This window comes from Paroedura picta, chromosome 12, assembly GCF_049243985.1.
Source record: "Paroedura picta isolate Pp20150507F chromosome 12, Ppicta_v3.0, whole genome shotgun sequence".
Lineage (NCBI taxonomy): Eukaryota > Metazoa > Chordata > Lepidosauria > Squamata > Gekkonidae > Paroedura > Paroedura picta.
In genome coordinates, this window is record NC_135380.1 from 15,908,557 (window position 1) to 15,917,260 (window position 8,704).

General features: G+C 44.7%; 1 long non-coding RNA gene across 2 annotated transcripts; it reads right to left on the reverse strand.

Moving 5' to 3' along the window:
* Window positions 1-685: 685 nt before the first annotated feature.
* LOC143821697 (uncharacterized) lies at window positions 686-8,503 on the reverse strand. Of its 2 annotated transcripts, XR_013225881.1 has the most exons (3): window positions 8,048-8,503; window positions 5,647-5,819; window positions 686-3,105 (listed from the first exon to the last, which is right to left on the reverse strand). It is a non-coding gene; the product is annotated as an uncharacterized LOC143821697 (long non-coding RNA). The 2 variants fall into 2 exon arrangements; XR_013225880.1 differs by lacking the exon at window positions 5,647-5,819.
* Window positions 8,504-8,704: the final 201 nt, after the last annotated feature.

Consider the following 8,704-nt stretch of genomic DNA (forward strand, 5'->3'; position numbering starts at 1 on the left):
TGTATTGTTCTTTTGATGATGGTCTTATGGATTCCCAGCCCATGGGAGGTTCACCTGGCCTCGACTCGGGACAGGGCCTTTTTGGTCCTGTCCTCGACCTTGTGGAATGAGCTCCTGGAAATGCTGAGAGCCCTGCAGGAGCTTCCACAACCCACAGGGCCTGTAAAATGGATCTCTTCTGCTGGGACTTTGGTTGAGGCCGGGGCATGGAAGATCAAGAGGCCCCTCTACAACTCTATGTTCTATACTGAATTGAAGATTTAGAACTAGATTGACTGACACCTCTGGAGAGTTTCTTCCCTCCGATGTGCTGAAAGGGTCAGAGTGGGGAATAGCTAGGGGGTGGGTCACTTTTATTTGCTTACCAGCAGGGTATTATTTTAATATGGATTATTGCATTTTTAATGGTTGTGTATTGGGGGGGGGGGGTCATTGTTGTTATAACCCGCTGCGGGACGTTTATCAAGAGTGGTGGGTAATAAATCCAATAAATAAATGAATACATAAACATTTAAATAAATAAATAAAACAAGGAGTTACCAGCTTCTTTCCCTTTGGCACGGCTCCTGTGTCTTAAACAACTCCAGGGCGGCTCTCTGCACCCCTCAAATATGGTGCGTATTTGTGTGTTCTATATGTAAGTAGGATGTAAAGTTGAAGTCAATATTAACATTTCACTTGGGCCAAAGTTTAATGCTCAGTTTGTGTGAGCGTTTATGTCTTTATTGGAGATAATTGACTAGTCCTCAGGTGTTCAGACACCATATAGAACATCAAGACTGAGAAATGTTGCAATGTTAAGAAAAATTTAAAACAGATTATATCCCTGTAACTGTGCATTATTTTCCACGGGGCCGTTTTGCGTTGTTTCACAACAGCATGATGGAGAGCGGTGGAAAACTTGTATCTTCCTCAGGGTGTCCTCAAAACAGGCCAGTCCTTATCGGCAGGTGCACATTTCTACTATGTAAATGGACACTGTAAAAATATCACCACTCTGGCTCTTCTTGGGGCAGTGTTAACCTGCTGATAGTAAAATATGGGATGAAAGCTGTGGTCCTTAAACTACTCGCACACCTGAATCAATATACCATCTTAAATTTCTGCATTCCTAAGTTGTAGATGTATGGAATCACATCTACGTAGACCACTTTGAATCTGTTTGGATGGTTTAAAGGTGAATAAATAGTTCTGTTCATTACATCGAGAGAGGGGAGGTGGCATGGTATAGGCTGATCTCGTCGGATCTCAGAAACTAAGCTCATCTTGGATGGGGGAACATCTGGGAAGACTCTGCAGGAAGGCAATCACAAATTACCTCTGCTTCTCACTTGCCTAGGCAGTCCCTTTGCTGGGGTCGCCATAAACCAGTTGCAACTTGACAGCACAAACCTATGAATACTACACTATGATCCTGGTATTATGCAACAATTCATTCGATGCTTAAAGCCAAAGTAAATGGTCGTTAAGCCATAAGTCAGAGTACACATTAAATGCCTGCGCTAAACCTCTGCTGAATCGACAAGAGGATGTACATTTGCTTAATACAAAGCAAACACACTTTTGTGCAATGCTTCTGAATGGTGTCAGCCCTTCCCATCTAGTCTTTGCTAATACTTACACCATTCCTGTGAGGTTGACCAGCATGATTATTCCCATATTGAAGGTGGGGACGGACAATGACAGGAGCCCCCTAGAGAGATCATGGCCAAGAGAAGATTCCAGGGGTGGGCTTCCAAATTCCATACTCAGTCTCTTAGTAGTTCCAGCCATGGAGCCCAACTTCTGCAGGTCTGCATCTTGAAATGGAGAAAATTAATACAAGAAATTGAGATAACCCCTTCACCTAACACCCTTCTGCCCACACATCTTGCCGATGTTTGGAGAATTGTGGGCGTTCGGTAGAAATCTTTTTGAGATAACAAAGGGTCACCTCTGAGCTCAGTTCTGCTAGAAGATGCCTTAAAGCTTTTTATGGCCAGATTCAATATAGATATACAGAGATCCATTATCTTAAAAGCAGTGAGGAGGTCCAGCAAATATTTCCAGCCTGAAACAGGTTTATTTCTATCTGCACTTATCTGTGCTATTTAAACTCCATTGCTTGCTGTTAATCTTTTGTAATGCAGCATAAGAGGGCTTATTTACTTTCTAATGACATCAATTGGCCATAAATATTAGACATCTAAGGCTGGCGGAGGATGGAAGGGCCATTTTCCATTCCAGGCTGGCATTTGACTATTTGCAAAAGCTGCTGTTCTGTTTGTTCTTGTGTGAGTCACTTATCGGCTGTCATAGGCCAGTGTTCAATTTATTTAAATTGAATGAATAAGTACATTAGGAGGAGCTGTCAAGAGAAGAGAGAACAGGGAACACACTGGGATGAGTGATAAGTCAACAAGCTGCAAGGGGGGAATCGCCGGAGAAGTGCACAAATCAAAGCACTAAAGAGGAGGAAAAGGCAGACGGCACGGTGTCAGGGATCAGGTTTGAGTGAAACAAAAGATCTCAGGCTATCTAAGATCCGCCATACTTATTGACCTGGACGGAATATTTGTTCTGCATGTTTCCCACACCATGCAAGCTAGGGAGGGGTTTGGCGATACCAAAACCCAGGGAAAGAAGCCTTACAGGATGAAATGCAGCTGGCTTAGTATCTAACAATGATTTTGGCACTCTGTAAACAGTCCGGTCTTTTACAGTGCAGAAGCTTTTGATGGATCCTTGGGTGTGGTTTGAGAGTCTACGGTGCAGTTTGCTGGAGCTAAGAGTTCATCGCACGACTTCTCTTTTCCTCCATTAAATGCAAATCGTAGACTTATGGAGCCGCAGTTTTCCTTCAGATCATGTAGGGAAGAAAGAAGTGGATTTAACTTTTCAACCTGCATTTCGTTTGGGCCTATTCTCTGTTTGGAGAATCCCACTTCCCCTGTGAAAAGGGAAGAGTTGTGATCTGGAGAAAAGGGAAACTCCAAGGGAGGGAGAAAGGGAGAGAGGGAGGAGCACTCCGGGTTTGTGCATATGCCACCTATGCACGCTTTTTGTGAGTCTTCCATTGAACACACATAAAGTGCCTCTTGAGGTTCTGGAGCAATCAGCAGATACCTGAAATAAAAGGAATAGTTTTTATCCAAGCACTTTAGCCCCGCCCATTACTACTTCCGAATCTTTTCTATTTTAGTGGTGCTCTTATTCTGGAATGAGTTTAGAAATTCTCTGAATTAAAGTGAATTCAAGAGGAATGACGATCCCCGTTTGGGTGTCCAAACCAACTTCATTCAGTCCTGTCCTAAGATGTTTAAAAAATGTATGGGAAAGAAAGAAGCCATCTGGAGGTAATAGGGAGCAATACACGGCTCTAGGAGGGGACACACACACACACACACACAAAATGACCCAAACTTAATAAGGCTATACTGATTTGTAGATGCATTATGCATAATATTATTTTCTTTGTCATATACACTCAGAAATTGAAATTACCGCATAGGATATTTAAAAAGCTATAATGGCTATTAGACATGAATACCCTGTTTCCCAGTTCTGCATTTAATTCTTCAAATAATTAAAACAATGAGATTAGATAGCCCTGATTATAGTGGGGCCTCAATGGGGCCTTTGGTGCGCTACTCATTTTGCTAAATAATGCAATCAAAGATGGGCCTGCCCATAAATTGTCAGGTTAATCCTCGGTTCCCGGGTTTGCGAGTGACTTGCATGTGCAAATGAGACATCACAAATCAAACGCTCCCGCTAGTACGATTTGCGGTGAGTCAGTGTACGTGAATGTGAATGGGCGAACAAAGGAGATCTTGGCCTATGGGCCACCGGGGAAGTTGCCCCTTACTCAGCATATGGGAGGCCTTACTGCCTGTGACCCACCACCCCAACAGAGGAGGGAAAGTAAGAGGCTTCTGCCTCTGCAGCCACTCATGCCCACCTTGTTTCAGACTCAGGCAGCTGGCAGAGTGGGAGACAGATGCTCACACCTGTAAGCCACCACCCTGTCCAGGAAAGCAACTTCTGGTGGTGGCACCAGCTCCTATCCATGTGAAGGTTGGCTCTTCCTTGGCTCTGATGGGGGATGCCACCCTCCAGAGAGGGAGCTGCCATTCTGCAGTTCCAGCCTGGATTTTTGCACCCAGTCCAAGAGTCCTGAAGACCATCCTTACTGGAGAACCACCCCTACATTTGTCTGTGCCTCAGACCCTTTCTGTAGCAACTGCCCTCATTATCAATTAGTTTTCAGGCCTGGTAACATAGGCAGTATCTTATCGGTAAAGCCCAGAGGTTTTGTTTCCTCAGGTAAGCCCAGCTGGTGCATCATGGGAAATGAAGATGGCTGTAACAAGGACAAAGGCCTGTAGAATATCCCCCATTTCCTTCCTGCATTGCTGTGTATGTCTGTCCTAAGGTTTCCAGCTCTGGGTTGGAAAATACCTGGAGGCTGAGTGGTAGACCTGGCAGTGGGCAGAGTTTGGGGAGGGACCTCAATGGAGCATAATGCCATGGAGTCTATACCCCAAAGCAGCCACTTTCTCCAGTGGCACTGATCTCTGTCCAGCCTGGGGAATGGCATCTCCAGTTTGTTCTGCCTTGATTCACTAGAAGTTAGGTTGCCAGCCAGTGGCAACTGGTAAGACTTGGGGTTCAGAGACTTGGGAGAGTGCCAGTTGGCTATAGTATGACATCACTTCTGCGATAAGCCAGAAGTGACATCATACCTCTCTAGGAATCACCAGAAACTCTATGGTTCTCAGCAATCCCTAAAGTGAGCTCATGTCACTCAGTGTGATCGAGTCAGCCTATGGAATGGACAGCTCACATCATATTTCTTCCTCTGCCATTCTCAGTAAAATCTGTTTTTTTCCCCACTTCTCAAGGCATCCTTCTCTAAAGTCCCCTTGGCCACACAGACTTGCTAACTCTCCTTATTCACAGCACTGATCTCCTTCCCTCTAGATCTGACCTCCTAGCTTTTGTTCTGCTCTTCTGAAGTCTGACTTCCTAGTTTTTGTTCCACTCATGTTCACTTGTGTTGGAAGTTGCCTACATCCCCCCAGGAGACACAGCATCCTAAAGCAAAGTAGAACAGTGCCACAGTTTAACATGTATTTGCAACCAGGTAACTGGCACTCTAGGGGACTTGCAATGAGGTAACTGCAGGGGTAGTCAAACTGCGGCCAAACAGATGTCCATGCTGGCAGGGGCTCATGGGAATTGTAGTCCATGGACATCTGGAGAGCCGCAGTTTGACTACCCCTGCTCTAGGGGATCAGTTCAAAGCCTTTATTTATTTATTTAAAAAGGCATTAGCCATCTTTCTAACCTGTGGAATGCAAAGTCCCTTTCAAATGTAACTCAAATGACAATAATACAAATTCATAAAAGGCCTCAAATCTCAATCAGAACTGCCACTAAATAAACTAAATTAGTCACATGTGGCCCTGAATAAAACTGCCTTCAACTGCCTGGTGTCCCCCAGATTCTCCTATCAGGATGCCAGTTAGAGCTAACCACTTTAAGAAGACCAACAAATTGTTCCACTCTCAGGCACTTCGGTTAAATAATCAGAAGACAGGCAAGTTGAAAGACTTTACCCGAAACCCCAGAGAACTGCTCTTAATCAGCGCGGGCTATACTAACCTGGATGGACTGATAATCTGAATTAATATGTCCAATTAAGGCTGGTATAAAATGATTGATCAAGGTCCTCAAGGAAACTTCCTGCATGAGGCGGAATTTGAATCTCAGTCTCCTCAGCTTTAGGGTGGTCAGTCCTGGGTTGTGAAATCCCTGGAGGTTTTGGGGGATGGAGCCTGAAGAGGGTGGAATTTAGAGAGGGGAGGGACTTCAGTGGGGCATAACGCCATAGAGCCCACCTTCCAGAGTGGCCATTTTCTCCAGCAGAACGGACCTCTATCACCAAAAGCTCAGTTGTAATATTAGGAGATCTCCAGACACCATCTGGAGGATGGCAACCGTGACCAAATCATATTCTTTGGTACATACTGCGAAAGGGCTGGGGGTGGGTGGGGAATGGTTAGTCTTCTGGGATGATGTTTATTTTCCAAAGCCACCTTTTCCTTGTATTTGACAGAGCCATTTTCTTTTTCCCTAAACAGTTTACATTTCCGATTCCAGCACTATCTGACTTGCCAAACCCTCAAGCGTTCCTCTCACATTGAGACCCTTCTATTCTAAACACAGCCCTATTTATTTATATGCATCTAAACCACCATACGGCGTATAAATAGATATTATACATCGGCTCTTTTCCTGTATATTTGTGGATGGACCAAATGCATGCATCAAACATTCCTGGGGCTTATCTGCATAACCCAAACACAGCACATTCCCCCCTCCCCAAATTGCTCTGAAGAAGGCTTTCCCCAAGGCTAGAGAAACAGCAGAAATCACGGCTTCAATATAACAGAAAACCACTACAATGTAGGGCTTTCCCCTGAGGAATAGTATGCTGTATGTGCCGGGAGACAATGTGTGTGTTCGTTTTTTATTTAAATAATAATTGTTCTAGAAGAAGAAGAAGAGTTGGTTTTGATACCCTGCTTTTCACTGCCCCAAAGAATCTCAAAGTGGTTTACAATTGCCTTCCCTTCCACTCCCTGCAACAGACACCCTGTGAGGTCTGTAGGGCAGAGAGAGCTCTGTCAGGACTGCTCTGTGAGAGCACCTCAAACAGGACTGTGACTGGCCCAAGGTCACCCAGCTGGCAGTATGTGGAGAAATGGGAAATCAAACCCAGCTCCCCAGATTAGAAGCTGCCGCTCTTAGCCACTATACCACGCTGGCTCTTAAGCATGCTCTTGTAGTCAAATATTGATCCTGAGCATTCCAGTGTGGTTCAAGTGATTAGCTAGTGGCTTTAAAGAGAAAGTCTTGGAATGAGGGTTGTCAGGTCCCTCATAGCACCCAGCAGGGGATGGGGTGGGTACTTACCAGGAGAGAGAAGAAGGTCCAGGAATCATGGAGGCATTGTTTCTTGCATGCACAGGAAGTGACATCATCAAGCTGCAACATCTCAGTGACCCTCTGGTATTTGTGCAAAAGTTCTATGGTAAAAATGACTTCATAGGGTTTTTGCCCAAATATTAAACTATTGACATTGTCTGTGTAATGACATCACTTCCTGTGCGTGCCAGAAGTGATGTCAGCATACTGCCAGCAACATCACTTGGGTTTTACACTCCTGCCAGCCAGCCAACAGGGGTCCCTTGCCCTCACCAGAGACTAGGCAAGCTTTTCTCTTGCCAGCTCCTCCAAAAACATATTTGTCTGCCTCTGTGGAGCATAGGTTGTTAATTTGTAACTGCTACGGAATTGTCCACATTCAGAGGACATCTCCTATTGTGTCTCTACACAAAACATTGCTCTGTAGAGATTAGCAAATGCTTCTTCTTTCATATCTTTTTATATTCCTTCATGGTGTTTTGGTTTTCGGGCAGTTTTTGCCACATTAAAAATTAAAAAATTAAAAATTAAAAAAATTCCAGTCAATACCCAGATCTTGTATATTCGAACAAATTTAAGGAGTTGTTCAGCGTCTTATGTGGCTTTGGACCAGGGTATCTGGACTGTCCAGTTGAACAAAAACTGTTGTCACCATGCAACTCCCCTCAGAGACCCTTTCCTTACTTCAAAGCCTCTACCATGGACTCTTATCCCTAAAACCAAAGCCAGAGTGATTCTGGCTGATAAACCCCTGTGTGTGTGTGTGTGTGTGTGTGTGTGTAGTGCAGTCAAGTTCCTTCTGACTTTCGGTGATCCTCCAAAACATCTTATCTTTAACAGCTTTGTTGAGGTCTTGCAAAATGGGGGCTGTGGTTTCCTTTACTGAATCATAGAAACATAATGGAGGAAGATTCCCAAGGGTCATCTAGTCCAACTTTCTGTACAATGCTGTCCAGAGGAAGGCAAGAACCCTTCAGGATCCCTGGGCCAAACTGGCCTGGAGAAAAAAAAAACTCCTTCCTGTGTCAATCCATCTCTTTTTGGGTCATCCTCTTTTCCAGATCTTTCAACTTACCCTAGTGTTGTTGTCTTTTCCAGTGTGTCTTTTCTTCTCATACTGTGCTCAACATGCGATTGTTTCAATGCAGTCGTTTAGGGGAGAGTTCAGGCTTGATTTGATATAGAACTCATTTGTCTTGTTGGCTGTCCACGGTATCCATAAAACTCTCCTCCACCACCACATTCCAAATATATGTGCCATGAAAAAAAAAATTACAATTATCCTGGGAATGAAGAAACCAAAGCCCAACCAATACACAACAGGGTGATTTTAATACCAGCCAGACAGTAATCCTTGGTGATGCATAACCAGATCTGCTCCGGCCCCTTCCTAATGACTTGCAAAAGATTCATGGGTCACTCGATACCTGCAGACTCAGGGCTCAGCTTCTCAGCTGCACCTTCTGAAGCAGCGTCCCTCTTTGCTCCACATCTGGTGGTTTGGCAGGGCTGCAGAGGAGCAGGGAGGAGGGGGAGGAACAGGCATGCACCGCAAGAGGGACTTGGCATTACACAGCTATAAATCCACTCCTCCTCTCCACCATTAATCTGAGCTATCCCCCTTGTCAGGTCTGAAGCCAAAGGACACCGGTTTCAAACAGTATGACTGTCAGGCTGCTCGGCGTGTAATAAATCACTCACAGTGTCTTCTCTTTCATGTCTGCTGAGCTGG